This window comes from Equus przewalskii, chromosome 22 (genome assembly GCF_037783145.1).
Source record: "Equus przewalskii isolate Varuska chromosome 22, EquPr2, whole genome shotgun sequence".
NCBI lineage: Eukaryota > Metazoa > Chordata > Mammalia > Perissodactyla > Equidae > Equus > Equus przewalskii.
Genome location: NC_091852.1, coordinates 41,109,354 through 41,123,572, shown reverse-complemented (window position 1 = coordinate 41,123,572; position 14,219 = coordinate 41,109,354). Strand labels below are relative to the sequence as shown.

General features: G+C 39.3%; 1 pseudogene; it reads left to right on the top strand.

Annotated features, from left to right (window-relative positions):
* Positions 1-5,575: 5,575 nt before the first annotated feature.
* Positions 5,576-6,822, top strand: LOC103560576 (elongation factor 2-like; annotated as a pseudogene).
* The last annotated feature ends 7,397 nt before the right edge of the window (positions 6,823-14,219 follow it).

The following is a 14,219-nucleotide window of genomic DNA, read 5'->3' as shown; positions in this document are numbered from 1 at the left end:
AAATATATTCACCAACGTGAATACGATATTGCAAAAATGAATAAGTAAATAAAATGCTATAGTACCCAGATTTCACTAGGGTGACCACTTTATATTCTCATGAGACTGAATAGTTTTTAAATACTTTAGCCTAGGATCCTAAAAAGCTTTATTGCAGTGAATTATATGTATACTTCTTCTGGTTACACACCCAGAACAATTTTTAATCTTAGAATGATACTTTCTATCTAACACTTGAGAAAAACTGAAATTACATGGCACAGATCTAATCTCAACAAACTCAAGGTTGGGTCTGAGAAGGAATTTGTGGTAATTTGCAAAGTTGGCAATTGGGTCATCTCCAACTTAAACTGTGGCTCAATTAAATTTATTTCCCCTCTACATAATTTTTAGGATTGCACAGAGGAGAAAATATGGTATGATTTTTACCAGACTTGATGCTATTCTATTGCTTTGAGGGGAAATTACAATTAATTAAAATTTTCATGAAAACTTTCTAGACATCTGAAATTCAAACTATCTTTCTCCAGCATTTAACTTCACGAGCAGACAGTGTTTGTCCAAAAGCCCTTGTCTGTGGGCCAACAGAACAAAGGTCATGGATATATCAGCAGAGAGAAGACTGAAACAAGATAAAGATGGATGATACAGTATGCGGAACACAGTCTCATATATTGGGATATTCTTGGTTTCAATTTTGAGGAAACATACCCTAATTAAATTGCAATTCTTTATCAGTAAATTTATTTATAAATAAATAAAATAAATGGAAGAAACAAGTTTTATAGGGCCTCTCTTAGCTCTAGTTGCCCCTAAAAAAGCAGATCTAAGGCAAGAGTTTATGTGTGAGCAATTTATTGGGAATGTGATCACAGGGAACAGGAGAGAGGGACAAGGAAGTTAGACGTACCTCAGTTTAGGTCTGAGGCACTGAGATGCAGTGGCGAGGTGCTGTTCCGTTCACCTGCATGAAGATGCTGGAAGCCTGCAAAGAACTGATTGCTGCAGCAGTGGTTGGAATGGAAAGTATGGCCAAAGGATTTAAAAGGATGCACAAAAGGTAAACATATTAATCATCTTCCATAGAGGAAATAGATGACTTTTCCATAAGAGGTAATTACTTTTCCAATCTGTCAAATCACCAACACAATAGTTGCCAGGAACACAGTCTAATGACTGAAGAGTTCTGGACCTGAGGGTGGAGGGGAGTGGTTAGAACATAAACTTTTGCTCTTAGAATTTTAGTATTATTGTCTTGGGAGAGTATCGATAGAAAAATATTTAGTTTCCTAGTCTTTAACTCAACAAAACAAAATTTTGAGCAACTTTCTTAAACCAAACTTCAGCCTAAGTTTGTCCTGCATGTTAATTTATTAAATAACATTGCATTTTCCTCGAAACACTCTTCGGTGCTGTTAATTTAAATCAACATATTTGATATTGAATAGTCTATGTCAACTTCATTTCTGAGTCACTCAGCAACTTGGAGCAAAGTCATAACTAACCCCTACCAAGAGGAAAATTTAAATAAATAAAAAGAAAAAACAAAATAGTAATCCCACATGCCTCGGTTTCATAATCAATATAAACAAAAACATGTTTAATCTGCTTTCAAGTGTAAATAACACCAACAGCATATTCACAGCTCACAAATGCAATTTGTGAAAGAATTTCACAACAATAAAGGAGGAAAACAAGTTTATCATAGCATGCTTCACGCTTCAAAAAAAGTAAGCTGCAGGGCTGGCCCGGTGGCGCAGAGGTTAAGCTTGCACATTCCGCATCTCAGGGGCCCGGGGTTCACCGGTTTGGATCCTGGGTGCAGACCTGGCACCACTTGGTAAAAGCCATGCTGTGGTTGGTGTCCCACATATAAAGTAGAGGAATATGGGCATGGATGTTAGCTCAGGGTCACTCTTCCTCAGCAAAAAGAGGAGGATTGGCAATAGTTAGCTCAGGGTTAATCTTCCTCAAAAAAAAAAAAAAAGTAAGCTGCTATAACTTTTAAAAAGGCAATTCAGAAAACTTAAGTTACAATGGCGGAAATGAAATCAGTCTGGCTTTCCAAGAAAAATTACAGCAGTGACTATTTATTATGTTTTAGGATATCTTTTAAAAAATCTAAACAATTTCTAATTAAATGTTTTTCCTCTCTTTCCTTCTCAGTTAAAAGACAAAGATTGTTTCCATGGATGGAATGCATATATTCCATTGAATTAATATATTCATACTAATTTGAAAGAATGACAAATGAAATTAATTAATATAATGAATAATTAATATGATATTATAAGTTACTATTATTATAATTGGTGATTGATAGCATTTACTGGCATACTTTTAGTGAGAATTCAGCAACTATTATCTACTCTAAATCCAAAAACAACCTACAGACTCAAATTCTTTGCCATCCTATTCTGGTAGGCCACTCTGATTAGAAACAGTCTTAAATAAAACTCAGCTTAGGGTGAAATTATCTCTGAAGCATCTCCCTCCTTTTGTGAGCTCTTCATCACTATAAGCTTCTTTCTCTAATAAAGGACAAGCCAGAGACTTCTTTGTCTAGCCATACCTTGCCTGGCCTGTCTTCGCATGCAGCTTACAGACATTAGAATTGTCTTTCTCATCTGCCATCTCCTCAGGATTTAAAGAGATAATTTAAATAAATCAAGAAGTCTTTATGACGGATTAAAGATGGCCATAAATTCTTTAACTCTTCTCTCATTGAGAGAGAGGGTTTATTTTCCCTCTCCTTGAATCTGAGCTGGCTTTGGACTACTTTAACCAATAGAGAACAGTGGAAGTGGCATATGCCAGATCCAGGCCTGTCATTTAAGAAGACTACCAGTTTCTGCCTTATATGTGAGAGCATTGAGCCACCAGATGATACTGAGCTGCCATGAAAGATGTTCAACTGCCTTGTTGGAAAGACTACAAGGAGAAGTCTTGAAACTACACAGACAGAAAGAGGGGTTCAGTTGTCTCTACTAAGATGCCAGGCAAATGTGTGAAGCCATCTTGTATACTCCAGGTAAAACTAGTCCTCAGTTAAATATCACCAAGTGGCCCAGTCACACTAGATGGGACAGAAGAACTGCCCAGCAGAGACTGTTTGAATTCCCGACATACAAAGTCATGATATGTAATAAAAATGGTGAAAAAATAAGTGTTGGGGTAGCTTGTCATTCAGCAAGAGATAGCTGGAACAATCATATAGTCCTTTTCTTCCCGTATCTCACTGATCTACAGACTAGCTACTTCAGAAGAACATGGAGCAGGGAGTTGTTCTGGTTGTTATTGCTGCTATTTTTAATGTATATGATTTGACTCCATTCTTAGGAAATTCTTTTTTGATGGGTCTAGAGCAGAGCCTAGAAATATAAGCACATCTTATGTTCTAACCTGAAAAGCTTTCCTTGAAGAAATCCCCTCTAAAACAAACTTGACAGTTATGCATTTTCTGCTTGAACATTCAAACAATAGGATGTGTCCATCTCACAAAGTAAACCCAGTCTTAATTATAGAAATGCTTTCGCTGAGGTCAGAAGAGAGTGATTCATAGGTCAAGTGTCTCTGAAAAAACTCCGTGGCAGGAATTCATGAGCCACTAATGCTCTCCTATTAATCGATTCAACTGCATCACATGCTTCTTTTGGTTCAGCGTTGAACTGAGACACTTGGTTCAAAATCATAAAAGAAAGGATCCATTTGGCTCAGTTCATCTATCTTTAGGCAGAGCACTTTATGCCAAACCTTGTCATAGGCAATTGATCAGCCTAGAATCTGTCTTCCCTAGGTAAAGGGCCCACCCTGGTTCAATCAGCCGTGGCCATGGAACTAGGTCATGTGCTCCAGAACATGCCTATTTATGGGGGTAGAGTATAGAGTCAGACAATCTCCAAAGAAGGAAATATAAAGAAATCAGAACAGTGAAGTATATTGAATATATATTCTTTCACATGCAAGTCTTTAGTATTTGAAAAGATCTATTAATTGCCCATATTCCGTAATCTACTCATCTCTGGTTACAATCATCAGGGTCCAATCAAAAGACAGAAACTACACACGATTGCAATACAATTTGATTAAAAGAATTGCTACCCAGGTATATTAGAAAACTGAAAAGGCAAAGGGAACAGTAAGGTATCATGGAGGGAGTAACTGCAGCCACTACCCTAAGGCTGGGGAACAAAGGGAGAGGAGAGAATGAGTAGAACTTTGAAGCTTGTGGGAGGGATACTACAGTTAGGACTCAGACCTCTGAGGAAAAGGTGTAGCTTTGCTGGGACTGATGCCTCAGGAGCATCACAGAGGGAACTTATGAGACTAGGACATGCACCTCTGAGAAGCAGGCGTTGAGTATTGCTAACTACTGCAGCAATAGATCTAAATAAGTAAACGAATAAATCTCAATAGAACTATTACTTCATTCGTTCAGGCCACTATATTCCTATCACAGGCATGGTGACAATCACGTCACACTGTAAATTTACATTGACCTTTCAGTGAACTGTAGGATCTGCTTTTTTACTATGAATTCCTACTGTACTATGTTTCACCCAATCTTTGTTCAGGTAGTTGTCTCTAAACTCAGGCACTAGATTATAATTTATCCACAAAAATGTTCATGCTTAATTTTGATCATTCTACTGAGATTTTTTCCTTTTTTTTTTCATCTCTGTCATCCCAAATACTTACTGTCTCCCCCAAGTTAATTAATTTAGAGCAGCTCGGTGCACATTTGCTGGGTTCTCACTTACTCTAGATTTTAATTTCTCTTCATGTGTTTGATGAACCGGCGAACCCCGGGCAACTGAAGCTGAATGTGTGCACTTAACAGCAGCGCCATCAGGCCAGCGCCTAGATAAAGTATTTAAAGTGGAACCATTTTTCTTATTGAAGTAACTGTATTCTTGCCTGGTTCTTTGGTTTAATAATTCGAATATTAATGAGTGTCCATCTGCACTAGACACTGGATGTGCAAGTGCTTTGAATCTCAGTTTATTCATCTGTAAAAAAGAGAATAATAAACTTCTCATAGTTTGGCTATTAAATGAGAAATATTTATGGAAGTGATAAATGCTTAATAAATAATAATTCCCTGCCCTCTAAATATATATGGCTAAACAGAGTTGAAATATAAGTCTCTAGCATAGGTAGAATTTCCCATTTTGATTATTTAATCCTATGACCATATATTAGGTAACAGGCACTATGGAAGCACTACAGAAACAGAAATGACTACGATGTGACTCCTGTCCCCAAAGGATGCAGTCTCATGTGAAATGGGAGACTAGCCCCTTCTCTAAGGTATGTTCTCATGCACTCCTTGGAAGTCCCCAATTTTGGCATCTTAAATAGTACTACCTGTAAAAGAGTACTAATCACCCTCCATCACTGGGACAACCATCACAACTTATTGTCCCAGTTATTTTTGAGGTCAGATTGACCACAACTGTTGTCTGATCCATGCATCTATGAAATCCTTGGCATGACCCTGAGAGATGGCTGTCCAAGGTTAGCACAGGAGTTCAGGGGTACAACATAATGATTTGATATTTGTATAGACTGCAAAATGATCACAATACACACCTCCAACTACATGCCAGGAAAGAAGGAGGAACTGTACCTGAAGCAACACAGAGAACAATCCTTATGGTGGGTCATTACAAGGAGCCCATCGAGGACATGCCACACAGGAACGTCGTGGGCCCAGCAGGCCTTGACCAGTTCCTGGTGAAGATGGGCACCATCACCAACTTCGGGTACTCTCACATGTGGGCGATGAAGTTCAGCGTGAGCCCAGAAGTCAAGGTTGCCATGGAGGCCATGAACCTGGACAATCTGCCCAAGCTGTTGGAGGCCCTGAAGCTACTGGCCAAGTCAGACCCCATGGTGCAGTGTATCATCAAGGAGCTGGGAAGCACATCTTCGCAGGGGCCAGTGACTACACCTGCAGATCTGCCTGAAGGACCTGGAAGAGGACCATGCCTGCACCCAGGAAATCTGACTCAGTCATCTCATACTGTTAGACCATCATGCTCTGCCTGTCCAAATGCCACAATAAGCACAATCGGCTATACATGAAGGTGCAGCCCTTCCCAGAAGGCCCGGCTGAGGACATCGACAAAGGGGAGGCGTCCACCCACCAGGAGCTCAAATAGCAGGCCGCTACCCGGCCTAGAAGTGCTTATGGAACGTGGTCAAGGCCCACAAGATTTGGTGCTTTGGATCCACCATCACCAGCCGCAACATCCTCACTGACGACACCCAGGGCAAGCAGTACCTCAAGGAGATCAAGGACAGCACGGTGGCTGGCTTCCAGTGGATCACCAAAGAAGGGGTGCTGAGACAGGAGAACAGGCGCAGCAGGGATTTCTACATCCATATCATGACACTGCACACAGATACCACCCAGGTCTTCCCCACTCTACACAGCACCCCGAGCACAAGCCCGGGCTCACGGGGTCCCTCTACCTTGTGGAGAGCCAGTGTCCCAAACACGCAGTTGGTGGCATCTACAGTGTTCTGAACAAGAAAAGGGGCCACATCTTGGAGGAGTCCCAGGGGGCCAGCACGCCCATGTTTGATGTCAAGCCCTGCCTGCCCCGTCAGAGAGTCCCTTGGCTTCACTGCCCACCTGAGGTCTCTGGGGGCAGCCAGGTCTTCCCCAGGGCGTGTCTGACCTCCCACCTGCAGATCCTGCCTGGAGACCCCTTTGAGAATACCAGCCGTCGCAGCCACGTCTTGGTAGAGACGTACAGGTGCAAAGGCCTGAAGAAAGGCATCCTAGCCGGGGAGAACTTCCCGAGCAGCTTGTAGGCGGCCCTCCCGGCAGGACCCGCACGGCGGATCCAAAGATGGACCACAGCGACAAGTTTTCGTCTTCCTCATGGTACCGCGAGACTGTCCAGACACAGTGATGCTCTACTTGACAGGTTTCTGGGGCTCACTCTGTGCCACCGGTCAACATGAACACTCGATATTGTTTCTTTTGATATTTATTTCAAGATTTCAGAGGCAATGGAAATGTCCCTACAATAGGGACTTATTTGGCCAGTGGGGGAGGGAATGGGATACGCAACAATTTTTTTTCTTTTATTTTTTCAGAGGGAAATTCAAATGTCCCCCAAAATTTTAGAATAAACGCATTAAGCAGCTTTAAAAAAAATGAGTCCCATAAAAATGTTCATTTATTTAACCTATAAGGCACAATATACTTTTCCTCATTCCTGTTTGTTTCTTTTAATGTATCCTTTATCATGTTTATTATTTTTATCCTTAAGATCTTAAGCCTTCTTTTGCTCTCCTCAAGAATTTAAGAAACAAATAAGATGTTTTCTTCCTAATAGCTATTTTGGTATCCACTCTTTTTCTCCTTTTTCCTGAGAAAGATTCTCCCTCTGCTAATATCCACTTCCAGTCGTCTTCTTTCTTTTCCTTTGATGTGAGCCGCCACCACAGCATGGCCGCTTACAGACAGTGATGTAGGTCCACACCAGGGAATCCAGTCGGGCTGCTGAAGCCCAGCATGTGGAACTTAACCACTAGGCCACCAGGGCTGGTGTAACTCTTATGAGCTCTGCCACTCATCTTCTAAAACCATCAATAAAAAGTTTTCTTATTTTATTTTACTTAATAAAATAAACCTTTAAATAAAATGCAATAATTGTGAAAGGAGAAAACCAAACAGCTAATATACCACACTCACATCTGTTCTTGGCCTCATTAGAGCCTTACTAGCAAAATGTGAGCTCATAAGGCATAAACATTAAGTCTAGGAAGTACCTAAAGAAACCCAAAGGATGACCTGCAGATTATTTTAAATGCATACTAAATATTTCTTGACTGGTTGCTCTCTGAGAGGAATAAGACAAAACAGGATAATAAAAGTAGTTATGGGTACTACTTTAGCATTTACTTATTCCTCTGACTATTAACTCAATCTCCTAGTCCTCATCAAAACCTTGTTGGTGGGAATTTAAAATAGTACAGCCACTTTGGAAAACAGTTTGGCAGTTTCTCAAAATGCTAAACAGAGTTACCATACGAATGCAGAATTTCCATATGAAGCAATTCCACTCCTAGGATTCTACTTAAGGGAAATGAAAACATATGCCCACATAAAAACTTGTACACAAATGTTCATAGCAGAATTATTCATAATAGTCAAAAAGTGGAAACAATCCAAATGTCCATCAACTGATGAATGGATAAACAAAATGTAGTGTATCCATACAATGGAATGTTATTTGGATCTAAAAAGTAATGATGTATTGATGCATGTTACAACATGGATGAACCTGGGAAACAGTAGGTTAAGTAAAAGAAACCAGTCACAAAAGACTGCAAGTTATATGAAATTTACACAATAGGCAAATCTGTAATGAAAGATGGCAGATTTCTGTTTACCTAGAGGTAGGAGTGAGGAGAGAGAAGATGGGGGCAATGAGTTATGACTGCTAATGGCAATGGTGGTTTTTTTTGGAGTAATGAAAATGTTCTAAAATTAGATTATGATGATCCTTGCACGATATTATAAATATACTAAAAACCATTGAATTGTGCACTTTAAACAGGTGAAATTTATGGTGTGTTTGTAAACTATAAACCAAAAAAACTGTTTAAAAAGAAAAAACCTTGTTGCTGACTAAGGTGCCGTTCTCATTTACAAATGAATAAAATAGGGATTCAGAAGTTAAATGTCTTGGTCGAGTTTCAAATTCTAGAATTTGCTAAAACAGAACTCAACCACTTTATGAGCATTTCCCTCATAAAGTGGGAATGAGAGCTTATGCACAGAGACTACTTGGACATCGAAAGAGTTTGCAAAATATTACCTGTGGGAAAAAATTAAGGGAGTTAAAGATGACAAAGACAATTATAGTAATAGTAAATTATTTGTAGTGATGGTCTGTGGAAGAAAAGGTAGAATTCTTTTGTTTTACTGCAAAAGACAACTAGCGTCAAATAGCATAAAGCTTGGGACTGGACAAGAGAGTTAGCTTAATATCATAGGTTTAAAAAGTTGAACTTTGGAGTAATCAAAATCAGGATTGTAACAAGCCCCCTACCTAACACTGAGAAACATGCTTAACATCTCTAATCCTCAGTGGACTCATCAGATATAATCCAGTTTGGGGTTTTTTTTAATGTAATTCTTAAATAAGTAGTGGTGTTCTTTGGGTGGTCCTTTAGCAAGCACCTAGTAGGTATGAAGAGTGCTTAGTGGCAGGCCCCAGACACACCCTCCCAGGACTCTAAATAAAGAATCCAGATTGGAGATACTGCTAATATCAAATATTGACAGTCATTGTTTCCTTCTGCTAATTTGCTCAGAGGGCACACAGGTGACCTTGACCAAAATAAAGGCATGATGGTTAGCTCTTACAGAGATCTAGCAGCCCCCTCAGTGACAAGAGATACAAGAGGCATAGGGTTAAAACAGCAGAAACTATCTTACTGTTAAAACTTCAGTTGACAAAGCTTCAATAGTAAAGAGACACACATTAAGTCTAGGAAATACCAAGAAACACACAGGACCTGGAGATTCTTTAAAATGCATATTATTTGTTTTACTCTTCGGTTTCTGGGAGGAATTAAACAAGATAATCATGAGGGGGGGAAAACAGAGCAAACTTCAAGTACTCTGAAGATGACCTCACCTACTTTACAAATAGAAACCATCAGGTATGAATCCCCTCAAATTCCTATTCCAGACACACACAATCTATCCCCATTCTTGCCTCCCATATATGTGAACAGGACTCCTTCTTGATGAAAATTAATCCTTTTATGTTCTGGTTCCAAACCATTTTCATCTCAAAGGAGTTCTTTAATTATTTCCTCTATTTCTTTTATCGCCTTCTCCTTCTGGTGACTTTTTCCCCTTAGCATACAAAAGTTCTTGTCTATTTCCCTAAGGAGGAAAAAGCCCTTCCTTTCTACGTCCCTTCATAGCCAAGCTACTTGACAATAATCTTTGCTTGTCTTCGCTTCCTTCCCTTCATTTTATTCTTCATATCTTTAGAATATGTTCATTAAGATCAGCAGTAGCTTCCTAATTTTATTAACAAATCTCTTTCTTGATATTTGTTTCTTCCTTAGATTCTGTAATACCTGGTTCCTCTCTTACTTCTTGTACATTTCTTATATGTCATCTTTTCAGGTTCTTTTTTCTCCACCAGCCCATGAGCAGGTGAGGATTGCCCAGTGTTTCATCCTCACCCACCATACTGTCTCTGCCCTTCAAATCTGTTCCCCATTGCTATTGATTGCACTGTCCAACAGTTATCCATCCAATTGTCCCAAACATCAACCTGAGTATGATTCTAGATCCCTCTCTTCTTCTATTTCCCCTCTCCAGCCAAATGATCCTCTAGCGCCATCAATCCAGTTGCTTAAATATATCTCAAATGTGTTCTCTCTTTTTCATTTCCGTAGCCACAGTCTCTAGGACCTCATCAAGCCCTCATATTACCAATTATAAAAGCCTTCTAGCCTCAAGTCTTACCTTCCTTCAGCTAGCATTCTAATCTATCTTTGACACTTATGTTAAAGTAATATTGCTAAAATATAAATCTGATCACATTAGTTTTCTTTTAAAAAAATCTTTTCATGGATTCCAAAGTCAACATGATTAAGTCTTAAATACTTTATGTATCACCCAAGGCTCTTTGTGACTTCACCCTTTACCTTACACTCTACTCCCAGTTACACACATGGCCCCATCCATAGTTTACTGAGTGGGGCATACTTTTTTAAGACTGCCTCCCTTTTCAAATGCTACTTCTGCTGCCTAGGATGTTAGGACTTTCCTTGTAGGTTTAGTGAAATACTATGTCTTCCTCAAGACTCTGTTCAAGTCTCATCTCTGCTATGAAAGCATCCTTAGCCCCTCATGAAGGAGTTTTGTAGTCCCTCCTCTTGAACATATTTCTATTTTATACTTATTGTAGAGTATTATAATATTTAGCTGTTTGTGGCTCATGTAATAATAATAGTAACATCAACAGTAATGCCCAGAACTTTTTGAGATGAATGTGCCTGGCCCGGCTCATTTAATCCTCACAAAAGTCTTGAGGTAACATTTATCATTACTCTCATTTTACAGATGAGATCACTAAGATATAGAAAGTAAAATAATTTGCCTAACATCTAACAAGTGGTAAGGAGAAGATTCAAACTAAGGCAGATTGGTAACACAAATCTATGCTCTGAACCACTATTTCAAGCCTAAAGCCCGTGAGCTCTGGAAAGGCCAGGTCCATGCCTTACTCCTCTTTATGACCAGTGCCCACTATATTGCCTGCCACATTGCTAGTGCCCTATTATTGGTTGTTGAATTAAAGGCCAAGCCCAAGGGAAGCTGCACTAAATTCCAAATATGTTTTCAAGTAAACTTGATTTATGTATGTCTCCAAAGTAATCAAGGAAAATATGTTTTATATAAATAAATTTAAGAACCTGTACAAATATTTTTAAAATAATTTACAGTTGCAAGAGACAAAAAATAAATATATATGTAGGTATTAGTCACTGCACATCAACACAGTAAAAATGTATCACAAGACAGATGGCAACTCCGAAAAACCACGGGATTATTGATCAGATAGGCACTGAAACAGAACCTCTGTTACTCCATTGGCCTTCAAGGACATGAAATAGGAGTTTGTGCCATGAAGCATTTCTGCAAATACACTATGAAATATGGTGCTCCTCTAAGCAGCAAGATGCCTCAATCCAGAACCATCGTCTTAAATCACCACAGGGTCTTTCCTCTCCTCTTTTTTTCCATCTTATAAGGCATTAAAATTTCAGAAATGAGAAACTGCTTCAATGGACAAAATTTGGGTGTTGTTCCTTATACAAAGGAGCAAAGAATGTTAAAGAAAATAGTGTTACTGCTTTCAAAGACCGGCCAGTGAGAAGTAAAGCAATGGTCAGCCCTAGAAATTCTGTTTGAAAAATAAAATGGTGTAGAGTTCTGTTTCATTTGCAGAAACTATATCAGAGAAGAATGTATCTATTGTGTAAATTGCAACTTGCAAAATTTCAAGTCACTCTGGGCACGGGGTCACGTTTGGAGTAAAAGACTTGGTCACACTGGTTTTCGAGCACTGCAAAAAACTCTGGAGGTCAGCCATAGTTTTAAAAAATGTATGTATACATAGGAAGGTTGATAAGTGTCCCGTCCCTTCCCTCTCTCCTCCCATTCATAAACATATAGAGTGGCCAAACAAAGACAGCATATGAAGTGGATTGGGCACAGCAATACAGACATATGGATTCTCATCTGGCTCTACCATTTGTTTAATTTTTGGTAAGTTACTCTCTCTGTTTTAGGGGGTTTTTTCCATTTTTAACATGAAAGAAAGTACTTTCCTTACAATATTATTGTGAAAATTGGAGATGTTTATAAAGTTCCTATCCTCATACTTAAAACTTCATATGCACTCAATCATTGGTGTGTCATTATTATTGATAAAGAATATTCAGCATGAACGTATATGGGTATAAAGAGCCTAAAACAAGTTCCCTGAAAGAAAGGTAACTGAAAACTAAAATCACATATGACAGAATAAAACAAAAGAGGAAAACAGACATAAGAGTGGGCACAGCAGTGGAGTGAGAACGTCTGGGGGTGTTAAGTAACAGCACTTGGCAGAGGTGTGAAGTAGAAAGCTGGCTTTATACCCATCCCAGCATTTTCAGAGAGGCCTGCTTCTTCCCAACAGCCTAGAGCCTTTAGGCCTTTTCCTCTATCCCTTATCACGCTTGGTTCACACAGAGATGTAAATAACTGATACAGGGATCTTACCTGCTCTGTGGTCTTTGCATTTTATTGTGAATCAGAGCCCTGGATCCCTGTGCTAACAGTCTAAAGATTCTTTGTGTTGGCAGTATAAAAACAGGCAAAGGTCAGTCAGCAAAGAGTGCATTAGTATCACAACATTAAAAACACTGCTCAGGGGCTGGCCCAGTGGCATACTAGTTAAGTTCGTGCTCTCTGCTTCAACGGCCCAAGGTTCTCAGCTTCAGATTCTGGGTGCGGGCCTACATACTGCTCATCAAGGCACTCTGTGGTGGCGACCCCTATATAAAGTAGAGGAAGGTTGGCACAGATGTTAGCTCAGGGCCAATCTTCCTCACACACACACACACACACACAAAACACTGCTCAGCTCAGTCTAACCTGCAAAACTGTCACGTTCAATTCTAGGAACACAAAAACTTTATCAGATATTCCTAAGGAAACTGTGCCTTAAGCTCCGAGACCCATCAGAGACCTTACACACAGCAATTTGAATTCTAGATCAGCCTTATTCCATTTTTTGAAAAACTAAAATAGCCACTAAGTAACCCAGGCAAGAAACAGATAAAGTTATCTGCAGAAATTATGTAGGGAAAAAAAGAGAAAGAAAATCTAGATATTTAAGGTAAGTAAAAGATGAAAGGAATTATAAAGAATAGAAGCAAAGAAGTATAGTGATGCTAAATGTTATACTGCAAATAAGTTAGTCGTGCATAATCAAAAATGCTCTTGATGATGCCTAAGAAAGGTACCATATTGGAGAGGCACATGCCATCTCTCCATCAGTCTAACAAAGTCAGGTTCCTCCTCCAGCACTGGAATGAATCAATGTTTATTTGAGTGAGCTTGAATTTTGGGCCATGTAGTATTAAAAAAATATGTTTTTAAAGCAATAGGAGCAAACTCAGTGTGGGGAGATGCTCCAAAAATGAGCCCTGATAGAAGTACTCCTTGAGTGGAAAGGCACGTATAATCAGCTATGCTATTTAAACTCCTTAAACTCATATTCATTCTCTTTCTCTCTCTTTCCCTACTGTGTATTTGTAGTTGAATTTATGTAAGTTAAAAACTCCCATGACAGGAACCTGTTGCATCTAAGAGAAAAACTGGAAAGAGAAGAAGAAGCAGAGAGTCTGCAATTTACCAAATCCTCTAAGAAATCCCGGAACACTTTGCTGGCCTGCATTAACAGGAATTATCTTAGCTTATCTTCCATTATTATTAAAGTTTTCACTGAGAATGGTCACTTATTGAGGGAATCCTATTAGGTGCTGACACTCTCTGGGAATAGTATAAGGCAGATATTCTTTTACATTTAAGGAAACTCTCTCAGAATAAGGGGTAATACCCCAGGTTAAAGTTTGCAAGGAGCAGAGCAAGAATCAGAACCCGTATCAGTCTCACT